Genomic DNA, 13,619 nt, shown 5'->3' with positions numbered 1-13,619 from the left:
TCTTCTCAAAAAATCTTTTTAGTCCCTTGAAAAAGGTATTTCTCATCCTTGGGGTTTTAAGTAGAAGCTTAGACATGCAAAAATGAATTCACCAAAGCAGTAAAACCAAACTTAGGTAATATTTATTTTCTTTTTCGGCCACCCCCAAAGTACTATTAAGATATTACTTCAAAAGTGCCCAAATCTAGATTGAGGGGGAGGAAGGAAGGGCAGGAAAGGAGAGGAAACACAGAATGAATTTGACAGAATTATACTGTATACATGTATAAATATACTATAGTGAATTCCATCTTTATGTATATCTACAAAACATCAACTAAAAATATATAAATGAGTGTAAGTAGACCAGTAGAATTAAAAAAGGGAGAAAGGGAGGAGGAAAGGGCATGGAGAGGAACCAAGGACTGAAACGGAGTAAATTAAATTCTATGTTTGTGTGATTATATAAAAATGAACCCAACTATTATCTGCAACTATAAAGCACCAAGAAAAGTAAAAAAAAAAAAAAAAAAAAAAAAAAAGGAAGAAAGAAAAAAGAAAAAAAAAAAGAGTACCCAAATCTGTCCGCTGAAGTCTTCTATTTGGGCCCTATCCCCAAGACAGGAAAATAAAATAGGGATTGCCAAGCTCTTGCCACAAACCTGGAGTCCTTTCTCTTCTTATTGAGAAGCTCAGAATCATCTGTATCTAAGAATAATTCAGCTGGTCACACCAACCTCCTCACTTGCATATCAATATGTAACAAGGTTCTCAATAAATTTTAATGTTTATCATCTTAGAACTACACAATAGAAAAACAAACTAAGCTTAAATCCATGTTATCAAAGAGTCAGGGACACCATAATAGGTTGTCTTAGTTAGCTTTTACATCACTGTGACCCAAATGCTTGACAAGAACAACTTAAAGGAAAAGTGTCAGAGGTCTCAGTCTACAGACCATTGACTCCCTTGCTCTGGATCCAAGGTGGGGCAGCACATCATGGTGGAATTGCATGGCGGAGGGAAGCTGCTTTCCTCCTGGCAGTAAGGAAGCATAGAAAGGAGCAAGGGAGGAAGAGGCCACTGGAAAGACCACACTCTTCCAGCACATGTCCCCAGTGACCCACTTCCTTCAGCCACTACCCACTTGCCCACAGTCACCATGCAGTAAGTGCATTCAGCCTAGGATAAACTGATTGTTATAGCTCTCAGAAACTAATCATTATACTTCTGAATATTCCTACATTAACAGGAGATTTGGGGGGACACTTCATATTCAAACCTTAATATTCTGCCCCTGGCCCCCCAAAACTCATGTCCATCTCACAATGTGATATTCATTTAGTTCTTCTTTAAGAATCCATCATCTTAATAGTTAAAGCATTGCTCAAATGTCCAAAGTCTCCTCTGAGACTAAAGGCAAACTCTTGGCTATGAGTCCCTGTAAAATTCAAAAGCAAGTTACACATGTCCAGGGGCACAGAGTAAACATTTCCATTCCAAAAGGTAGGAATAGGGGCATGGAAAGAAGGAATAGAACCAAAACAAGATCTAAACCTAGCAGGGCAAACAGGTCCTGTAACTCTGCCCTTCACTCCACTTAAAGAATTGGCTGTTAGATGTGCTCTTCAAAGGGTTTGGGCAGCCCTGCCCCTTTGGCTTTGCCAGGTGCAGTGCATATGGGCTCTCTTTCAGTCTTGCTCTCTCCACAGCAAGCAGCTTTTCTGGGCAGACAGTCCATGTTACTGGCTTCGCTAAATTCCTGGGATCTCCATTTCAGCTTCAGCTTCCCTTTACAGTTTCATGCATCACCCTGTCGGGGACCTTGCTACATTTTGCCTGGCCTCCCAGACCTTCCAAACTTTATGTGCAATTTTCAGCCAAACTTCATGTATTTAAAATATTTTAGCTCTGTTTTCTGCTCCCAATTTTCACAGAAAACCTGACTAAAAGCTGCCAATAACATCCATGCCACTGACTGAATCCTGTGCTGTCTTAAAATTTCCTCCACTATATTAATTAGTCCATAGTTTTTAAATTTAGCCTCACGTAAGTCTGAGGATGTGGACAAAATATAGCCAAGTTCTTTGCCAGAATATAACACAAGTGGCCTCTAGTCCAATTCCCAACAGAGTGCTTGTTTCCTTCTGAAACTTCATGAGCACAGGCGTATGGAAGGGTCAAGAAACAGAAAGGGAAAGGGAAGATGCCCACTTCTAGGACATGCTCCCAGTGACCCACCTCCTTCAACCAAGCCCCACCTATGTATAGTTACCATCCAGCTTAACCATTCAAACTAGAATGGACTGATTAGGTCACAATTTTCATAATTTAAACATTTCACCTCTGAATATTTCTGCATTAACAGGAGCTTCTGAGAGCACCTCATACACATACTATAGCACAGTCTATCAGATATTTGTCAAATTATTGATGTGATTGGACCAAAAAGTGGGAAGGAGGCCCCTTTGTCAAACCCAAAATAAAAATCTATGAGACAAAGAAAATAATGTCCTGATCCAAGGGGATCAGAGAATCCATTTAACAACTAAGAATACTTTAAGCCTGAGAATGTGCTCTTTGGTCAGAAAAAGACAAGTGTTCTTGGTTGTTTTGAAAATAAAAAGCCTCAGAAATCTGAGACCCTGAACAGTGTTTAGCACAGTCATCTCTTGGTACTACCACTTAACTTGAACATTCTGCTCCAAATGAATTTTCAGTTAGCTCATCTCTTGCTTAATAATACTTAAAAGCCTATTGCCTTTGAGCTGCCACAACTTGTTTATCTTCTTCCCATAGTACCATAATCCTGCTAGCTGCAATGTATATTTTAAATGCATACCTGTTTATTGAGAAGCTCTAGACACTCAGATATGAATATCGTCTGTGCTCATGTAGTCCATATCAAGTGGGAGAAGGAAGACATAAACCTGAAGAACAAAGTGACCAGTGCTGTCAGAGAGATGCAAACAACCATGCTTCAGGAGAGGGAAGGAAGAGACTACTTATTGGACTCAAGATGACCTTCCTCTTGGCTCAATCTAGACTCTCACGGCCACCCTGCTTGGGCTCTTAGGACTTGCTGTTATCCTTCTGACAGAATAGCCAGGTGCTTCCAGGCACGCCTACTTCAAGGACCTAGTTTAGCCAGGCTTTGACTGAGTCACTAGGAAACACAAATAAAAACAGTTTTAAACCTCTATGCCAAGGATCAGAAAAAAATTGTTGTGTAAAGGGCCACACAGTAAATATTTCAGGCCAAGACGCCAAGTAGTTTCTATCACAACTCTTCTAATGTACAATTCACATTGTAATGTGAATGTACCCAAAGACAATATGTAAAGAGATGAGCATAAGTTCCAATAAAATGTATTCACAAAAACCGGTGGCAGCTAGAAAGGGTCCCAAGGGCCATGGTTTGTTGATCATTGCTCTATGCAGAAACAAGAATTATGTATCAAGTTCTTTTTTTGATATTAGTGCCCTATCCCAACACATATTTATGGAATACCATTGATATATAATGCCTCAGAGATATGAAGATGAATAAGAATATGGTCCCACCCCTCAAGAAGCGTTCTGTAGCAGAATTTGCTGTCCTGTCCTCAAAAGTCTTCTTATGCACTAAATATGTTCTCTATTCTTGACTCTTTGCAATAAACCTGAACTATTTCTTATTCTAGGCCCTTGTTTTTATAAAATACTATTTCTTTTTTTCTGCCTAGCATTTAAAAAAATTTTTTTGTTTATGGACCTTTATTTTATTCATTTATTTATATATGATGCTGAGAATCAAACCCAGTGCCTCACACATGGTAAGCAAGTGCTCTACCACTGAGCCACAAACGCAGCCCACTGCCTAGTGTTTTGTTTTGTCTTGTTTTACAATCCTGGGAATTGAACCCAGGGGCACTATACACTAACAGACCCGGTCTTTTTTTTTTTTTTTTTTCCGCTTGTTTGTTTTTGAGACAGAGCTTCACTAAATTACTGAATTTAAGATCCTCCTGTCTCAGTCTCCTGAGTTGCTGGGATTATAAGGTGCACACCACCACACTAGACCTTTACAACTGCTATGCTTCTGAATTCTGGCTAACTTCTTGCTTGCTTGAACCTAAAATTCTAACCTTTAACAAATTTGTTTCAAGTTCCTCAATCTAAAATAAGTATAAAAATTATCAACATATGATACCCCTGTCAACTTGCTATGAACATTCCCTTTGTATGATATTATAAAATGATGTATTGAATTGGTAATGTTCTGCTCATCTACAACTGGTAATTAGACAGGCCTAAGCTGAGACCACAGAGACAACAAGTGCATAACTTCTAAAGCCAGGTGCCAACCACTGGAGTCAAACTGACTCCACAGTCTAGAGATAGAAAGAAGGAAACTAACGTAATTACCTACCTCCATTCTCACTCTAAGGGAAAGAGGCAAAGTGAAGAAACAGTTATAAGCAGCTGGGGGTGGGTGGAGTTTGCATTCTTTCTTTCTTTTCCAAAAGAATTGAAGAAGAGATTGGAGACCATGTTGTAGAAGGAGGATTGGTGGCTCATTCCTGTCAGAAGCCAATAATTTATTGAGCTACCCTGACCCTACCACTAAGAGAAAGGATAATTGGGAAAAGAATATGGCAGGGGAAAGAGAAGAAAAGCAAGGGGAACAGCCTTACGTACTTACCTGTAGGATGGTGTAAATCTCCAATACTATGGAAGCCACTCATAAGCAAAATCTTGCCAATACCTGATGAAGCAAACTACCTGTGCTTTGGAGATATCCCTTGAACAAAATGTTGTGTACTTCCTGGAAATAACTTAAGGGAACAGGTAAGGAACAGCCCACTTCAAGGGACCATGCCATGTGGTGGGCTGACAAACCCCAACAGAACTTTCACATGTGTCTTTGAAAATGTCAGTATGCCCCTTGCATAGATTTTAGCTAGACTATGTTATCCAGAGAAATAACCACAACCATAAAGAGGAGTGAAATACCTGTAGCAATTAAACAAAGGGATGTTTGACCTTCTTCTATTCTCCCTCTCACCTCTCAGTACAAAGAATAGTTTGGCTTTGAATAGGCAGAAGAGGATATATTCAACCATAATTGATACACACACACACACTACTACACACTTCAGAATGGTCTATCCATTTGTAAAGAGAATAAAGTTTTATATATGATTTAAGATTGGTGTTTTAAACTACATTAAAATTATGCAATCTATGCAAAAGATTTGTTACCCAGCAAAAAAGGAATGTTTTGATATAGGGTACAAAAGGAAGAGACTGCAAACAATAATACTGATTCATAATTAAATCCACAGAATTAAAATCCCTTAGCAAACATCTCAGCATTTTTAAAAATGTTACTATGGATTTCAATGTCCCAATCTTGCAAAGGACAAAAGACTTGGTAATCCAACCACAAATGTGGGAAGCATTCTTACATGATCACTAAGCACAATACAAGAGTCAAAGATCTGAGTACTATATAAATGAACCAGTTTAAATTAGTTTCACTCATTATTTTACAACTTTATTTGATCACAGAAACTTTCTTCCTGTTCTATGCTCATTAATATTCAAAGCACACTTTTGGAAATGCTATTTTAAAGTATTAAAGTCTGACTCTAGATATCAAATGAAAGTCATATGAAGTTAATGAAAAGGCAGTTTCCTGGTGGTTTGGCAGACTTATGATTTGGGTGGTCTTGTCTATGCCAATCCTTTCAGGGTTACAGAAGTCCTGTGACTAGTATAATAGTCATTTATACTAAAAACCTATGTGAGTGATGCCTCCTGAAGCTGTCCCCAAAGGACAGCATAAGAAGACATGTATTACATGAGAGGGTTGAAAAGTTGGGGAAAGTCTGGGAAAATTTAGCGGAGTCGTTCCTTTGAGGAGTAAAAGGTGTATGTCAAAAACTAACTTAAAATGCTAAGTCTGGAAGGTCTGAAAAGTTATCAAGATGGCTGCTGAGAGGCATTTTTTAACATCTTCTCTGCCCTATACCAAGATGCCATGATCAAACTTCTGCAAACAAAAAGCAAAACAAAACTGGCAGCAAAGCCCCCCAAAAGGCTCACACGTGTACACTTGTGTGAGGGAAGAGAATGGCAGAAAGGATTCCAGCTCAGTTATGGCTGGAAATGAATGCATGCCTTCACAGGAAGGAGCCTGTCAGCCCTGGTTGGTCTTGACTGAGCACTGGGGTGACTGAACACTGCTTCAGAAAGCTTGGGGTATGCCAGAGGGAAAGTGCTAAAGATCTCCTACTAGTGATGTTCTCATAATCTCTTGTCTTGACAAATTTTTGGATCTTATCTAGACTATTTCTGGGTTATCTAGAGGTGAACAATTTATCATGTACGTCATAAATATTTTGAAATCGCAATATGTCCTTTCAGAACTTCCTCTGTAAAGGATTTGGTCCCTCCCTATATAGAGAAAGTGTACAAAGAAAGTTCTTTTTAAGACTATTTGTCATGTCAGCAGTCAACTCAGACTGTCACAGACAAGAGAAGGTGAGGCGCATCTTAAACAAGAACTATGATGACAAAAGCAAATAACAAAAAAGCCTTTACTCTCTTGTTTTTTCATGTGAAATTATGCTTCACCTTTTTTACTTAATTACTCTCAGTATGTCATTTTTCTAGAAGTGTTATGTAAGAAGCACATGCTGAAGTATGTGATCTTTGTGCTTTACTACAAATATTTTAAATCTTCATCTTCCTGGTTAAAAATATTTTTCCTCAAGCAGAGTGTACAGAACATGATGTCTGAGACTGTAAGATGAGTCAGTAGTATAGCTTCTATTTCTAAAGACACAGAGGAGCAAAAATAAAAGCATTTCACATGGTTAGGTCCAGATGATGTCAAGAGATAGAGTGTATACTGGTTACTTAAACTTAAATAAACCTTTTTTTCTTTGTTTCCTTATCTGCAAAATGGAGATAATTCCTACTGCACAGGGTTGTGTGTGGATTGAATGACTTAATGAAGTCTGCAACATAATAAGATTTCAATAACTGACAAACAGTCAAACAATGAAATAAAATAAAAACAAGGTTTTCTACTCTAGATGTATTTAGATGCATTAAGAACATTTGGCTTCTGAATTAATCCAATCATGAAAGCATTATGTTACTAATCATGCACAACCAAATTTAACAAACTCATGTCACCAACTTTAAAATATTTTCACATTAAAATTCTTACAATAACTTCTTTTCATTTTGATTTTAATATATATGGATATATTTTATACAAGAAAATTTATAAAGAAAATTACAGACAGGTTGTTGATAAATAGTTCCATCAAATGAATATTAAGGTCAAGTAAGAGTCACGTGTTCCTATTGTTTCCTAACAGTTTCATCTTCTTATAAATCTAATTATATACAGTGGTAGTATCTGATTATGTACTATATTTTATTTTTATTACTAGTCATATGTAGTATTGTCTTACATTAGTTAGCAAAGGATGAGTTAAGTACAATTTTATGTTTTGTGGAAAATATTTTAAATTTTCACCCTCCCAAGCTAAAAACATTTTGTCCTCAAGAAGTCTTTTTACAAAACATTTACAGAGAATGCTGTCTGAAGACTTTAAAAACCAACAATAGCTTCTATTTCTTGGCAAGAAGCACATGTCTGAACAGTTTTTCTCATATTTGAAAAGGAATTTCCCTATAAATCAGACACAACTGTATATGGAATTTTTAATCCTTTAAGAACAACTAATTAAATCTCCTTCCCCCACCCTCAGTTGCCTCTGGTTTAGGTAGGGTGTGTGTGTGGCACTTCCCATGGTTTGTCATTCTGCTTTAATGACAGAGGGAGGAAACTAGCAAGGCTCACTAACCACACTGCATATCAGGATGTCACCATGGCAGCATTTGTCCACTTGTCAGAGTGCCTCTGAAATGACTCAGCCATTCATTTTGTTGAATCAATATTGAAGCTTTTCAGATTCATTAGTTGAGGTTTGAGAGGAGATGAGGCAAACAAGTCCTTCATTCCTAACATCAAGTTTCTGGTTGGGCTAAGGTTATGATTTCTGTCTACACTTTATTTATGAGGATAGACTATAAGGTTTCTACTCCATGAACAATTATATTTTTACATGCTTGCATTTACAATCTTGATGATATAGTAAAAGATAATTTAAATTTTTCATAAATATTCTGTTGCTTGTAGTAAATTTATCAAATGCTGAATCAAAGTTAATTTCCTGGGATGGGTGGAGGAGGAGGTATGGAGTACAATGTAAATGTTTGATATAATTATCTATAAATCCTTGATGAAAAATTTTTAACTTCCATATTTATATATTACATCCTGAAGCATAATTAATAAGAACCAGAATAAGCAGGTCATATGCCAAATACTTCTGTTAATCATTTACATGAACAATACTTTCCCCATTCAACAAATACAAAATTATAAAACTTTCTAATTTAAACTACTGAATTTTCTTAAAGTCCTTTTATATAACCATGTAACTTTCTGGTATATCAGGTCTCAAAGTGAGTGAATTCTCAGTCCAAGAACTCATTGCATATATTTTCAGTTATCACTAGGCAAAATTCTGTGCAGATCTCATCAATACCATCCAAAGATAAAATTATGAGAAATCTTCATAACTATAGATCTTGAAGATCCTGAAGCGTCTTTGAAGCTCTTGAACTTATAGGACCAAGCTAAAGTGAAAGAGGTTAAGTTTCTCTTCAGCATTTCTCCTTTGGATCTCTTTCCAGGGGTGAGGAATCTTCTAGCCAACATCACATTTCCTAGGTCCCTCTTCAATGGATCTCACTGGACACTAAACCAATTATCCTAAATGGGGCAAGTCTGTATAGGATAACCTGACAAGTCATCTATGCTTATAAGGAAAGCCATCTCAGGACCCCCATGCTCTACCAAAGATTTCTTCTGTTTGAGGTAATGTTTATTTTACCAGTGGCAGCAAGCAAACAAAACCACTGCAAACAAAGCTCTCACTGTCTATTCCCACAGGGGACAATCAAACCCAGTCCCAAGAGAGGCTTGACTGATGGTATGGTCTGGGCACCATGAAGGGCTTTGCAAAGTTTCTATCTTACATGTGGGTGTCTTGTCCACTTGATGCAAACATCATTGCTAGAAGTTTTACACTTCAGGTTGAAGTGCTCTACCTTTAAAATCATATTGAAATGCATAAAGTGCACCCTGCAGAAAGCTTTAATGCTTTGTCTACCACTTTTAGGTAAGTCAGGTCATTATCAGAAAACTTACACTGGAATTGTCTCGTTTTTCAGAAAATAGAAAGTCATAAAAGTTTTCTTCTTTGTGAGGTCCCGAGAGAGTAAAATCATTGTTAAGATTGTGCTTGAAAGAGAGCTATGCAGGCAAATACAACTTTAGCACTGCATTAGAGCAATCCCACAGGGAACACTCCCGAACAAAATGGAGTTCCCTAATTCTCCTTATTCTTTTTCTTTTCTTCCTTTTCTTTTCTTCTAAAAGCAAGGAACTGAATTATGAATATTTCCTAAAAGAAATGCTGAGCTAGTTAATTTCTGATAATTATAAAATCACGGGTGGCCACTAATTCAAAAGAAAATCTTTCCCAAATAAAACCAATTATGAGCAGACTTTAGCTGTGTCCCTTTATCCACTGCCAAAATGCAGTATCAATGGAACAGAATGTGAAAGCTGCAGCTTTGATATGAAAGGTACTGAAAGTATTCATCTTTTGGTGGTTGTTCTGCCACCATATGGAACGGAATAAAAGGAACAAGAATTATGCACCATCAAGTTGAATTATGCAAGTGGAGAGCAGGAAAGGCAAATCAGAACCAGATGTATATATGATCCTTCATTTAAAAAAAAAAAAGATTTTTTTCATTGATATCACCAAGTAACCAATGCACTCTGCTGGCAGGGTGAAGTAATTGAAAATAATGTAAAAGAAAAACTTTGACTAACATATTATCATTAAAGTAGGAAAGCATGTACAGCAAGGAAATGCTTTAAAATCCCAATGTCTTTAAAACATCAGTATCAGACTGAACAATATGAAACTAGTATTTTCTTACATTAAAGTGGCCAAATTGTAGGCAAAATGGTTGAATAATACCAATTTCATATGGTTCCACCTCAAACAATTTTCTTCCTAATTTCATATGGCAGTCTATTCTGTTCTTTATCATCATCACTTAATAGAAGCACATTTGCTTAATTTTAATTAATTTTATTTCACCTTATTTAAGTGTTTAAGCTATTTTAAATGGAATGATTCCATAACCACATGAATCAATGTTCTTTCCCCCCCTTAACTAAGAAATATTTTTAGAGACATTTAATAAAATGTCTCACTGATGTCAGGGCCTCCTCTCAGCAGCCATGAGGCACTTAGGGAAGCCCTTCTTTATTTGTGACAATGATGGAATACTCTCATGCATTTGAAGAAGCAGATCAATTCTACTTGTATGTCCCTTCTATAAATAGTGACGTAAGCAAAGTGCCAAGCTTCTTCCCTACAGTACCTTGAGGTGTCCAGAGAAAGAACACATGGAAGGTCTGATGATGAGTCCTAGGGGCTGCTGAAGCAGAATTGACACTTTATAGTCATGCAAGTCAAGAGCAAAGGAAATCCTACCAGTGGATAATCATCCTAATTCTCATCAGGAACACTACACCTGTCTGGGGGCGGTGGCACATGCCTGCTGATCCCAGGAACTCAGGAGATTGAGACAAGAAGATTGCAAGTTCAAGGCCAGCCTCAGCAACTTAGCCAGGCCCCAAGGACTTATGGAGATCCTGTCTCAAAATAAAACATTAAAAGGGGCTGGGAGGCTGGGGTTGTAACTCAGTGGCAGAGTGCTTGCCTAGCACATTTGGGGCCCTGGGTTCAATCCTCAGCACCACATAAAAATAAATAAATAAAATAAAGGTATTTTGTCCATCTACAACTAAAAAATATTTTTTTAAAAAGGAGGGTGTGTGTGTGCTGGGGGTGTGGCAATCCTGGGTTCAATCCCTGGTACCAAAACCAAAAAAAAAAAAAAACACATAATCTTCTCTAGCATATAGGGACAAAGCCTAGTATGCAAAATTAAAAGACATAAAGCTGGCTTATCTTTAGAAGAGTGTTAAAGGGGGAGTGGTGGTGCATGCCTGTAATTATCCTGGCCACTTGGGAGACTGAGGCAGGAGAATTTCAAGTTCAAAGCCAGCCTCGCAATTCAGCAAGATCATGTCTCAAAATAACAAAAAGAGCTTGAATGTAATTCAGTGGTAGAGGGCTTGCCTACTATGTACAGACCCTGGGTTCAATCCCAAGTATACCAAAAAAAAAAAAAAAAAAGCAATTGGGTTGAAAGGAGAGAAGAAAGAGTGGGAAGTGAGTATTGCTGAATAGGACTGAGTTGAAAGAGAAAATAACTGCCTCTGAGTGTTGCCTCTACAACTGAGTTCAAAGATATAGCCCTGGGGGTGGGATGAGGGGTAGATAGGCATTATCCACATTCCAGGGCTCAGCAGCCAGAGAAGAATCAATATCCAAATGAATCTTTGGCCTGTGCTCAGAAAAACTGTAGTTGGCTTTCATTTTAAGGGCAGAATTTTGGGTGGCAATACTGAAAAAACTTCATGTTGTCAGTGATAATCTACTCCACCCAATAATTGGAAGACTTCTATTTGCAATTCACATAAAAGCAACACAGCACACAATTCTGGACAGTTTCCCAGGAGAAGAATAACCCTTAAACAATTCCCCCTAAATTAGAGGCAGTCTGGCAGTTACTGAGGTTGGAAGCAGTCCGGCAGTTACTGAGAAAGCACTTCTTTCCCAAACTAACCTGCGGAGGAAATATTGTAAAGGAGTTCAATACCTAAGTAGCCAATTTGTTGTATTAACTTAGTTCTGTTCTTTCTCACCACTGCTAAATCTGGAGTGTTTTTATTCTTTTCTGTACTTGCATGAAATCTTGAGTAGATATCATGCCTCACACTCATTTTCAAATATCAAAAAATCATCTCATTTCTCAAATAGTACACAACAAAGCTTAATCTCCCCTGTAAGCTTTGAGAGTGAAGTCCTTGCATGCTTGAGCCTGACATACTTTGTAAAGCCTTCAATGGGAAAGAAGGCCTAGTTACTCTTTTTCTCAATTTCTGTCACATCTTATACTTCTCACTTTCATGCTTTCACTCTGTTCCTTTCTGAATCCTTCAGGGTTGACAAGTAGGAAAAGAGAGAGGTAAATGAAGGTTCTTTCCCAAATGAATTCTTTGCAGATTCCCATCTGTGAGGATATCTGACATGAGGAAGGTCTCCCTGGGCAGGGCGTTTGCAATTTACTCTCTAGTATTTACCTTTGGAAGCCATCATGGACCCCTGGAGGTCAATTTATCCTTTACAATAGGTCCTGTGGGTAGAGTAATTTTAGAATTTAGAGCCTTTTGTAGTGTCTATAGCTGTCCCTAAACTACCATCACTTTCCCTTGCATCACTATGCCTACAAAGCTGAGTCAGACTTACCATTTGACTTTTCAAAGATGTTGGGTGCCAGTTCCTCTATTTCTCAAACTCCTTGTCAAATTCTCCAAGTAATTTTCTGACTCTCCATTACTTCTGCCTGAGGCTGGTGAAGATGGAATGAATAGCATGACCTCAGCTCTCTCCAAAGAAATTCTCACTACAAGCTTCAAAATCATCTCCTGGCCCCCACTGATGTACCCTGGAGGTAGGTGGTGAGCTAAGAATCACAAAATCAGCTACTGATTTCTTCACAATTTAGTTAATGGCTAATCTTGCAGATTAGGGAACAAGCATCTCAGTTCAGAACTCTGATCTATTATTTTTCAGCTACGTGACCTTGGGCAATATACTTAATCTCTCAGTGTCTTTATGTACAAAGCACTTAAGTCTCTGAGAAGTAAAAGCAATAGCTATGGCATAAAATTGTTTTAGAATCTAAATGCACAAAGTACTTAGAGGAATGCCCAATTATAAATGATGAGTCAAATGGACATTGGTTCCTTCTGATATAATGCACTGAGAAATGACCAACATTGCCAGTGTAGGATTATTGCCAAAAAATATTTAACCTGAAGTTAATCATGAGGAAACAATCAAATCAATCCAAATTAAGGTACAGTTTACAAAACAAGTATAGCCTAGATTTTTAAAAACTATAAAAAGTCAGGTCAAACCAAAAAACTCAAAATGGGGAAAAGAGAACTTGGGGAACATTTTTGGATTGTAAGAAACTAAGGAAACCTGGCAATTAAATGCACTTCATGATCCTTGATTAAAACCTAGATCTCATTTTAAAATGCAAAGAGAAACCCAGATAAAGGACACAATTTGGAAAATTTTGAATATTTAAAAATAAAAAAATAATATTACATTTCTTGAGTAATTTATTTGTTGTGAATATGTAGAATCTTTGTTTTCAGGACACATGCTGAAATATTTAGGGGAGAAGTGTCATGATACTAGTAATCTTATATCATCCCTCAAAAAATTGCATTAAAAAGTAAAAGTAGGGCCATATACATACTAAATCTCTCAGAATAAGATGTGACACATAATAAACAATCACTATATTATTATAATGAAGTATGTATTATTAACATATAGTTGTAG

Source organism: Marmota marmota, unplaced genomic scaffold, assembly GCF_001458135.2.
Source record: "Marmota marmota marmota unplaced genomic scaffold, marMar, whole genome shotgun sequence".
Classification (NCBI taxonomy): domain Eukaryota; kingdom Metazoa; phylum Chordata; class Mammalia; order Rodentia; family Sciuridae; genus Marmota; species Marmota marmota.
This window is presented reverse-complemented; position numbering follows the sequence as displayed.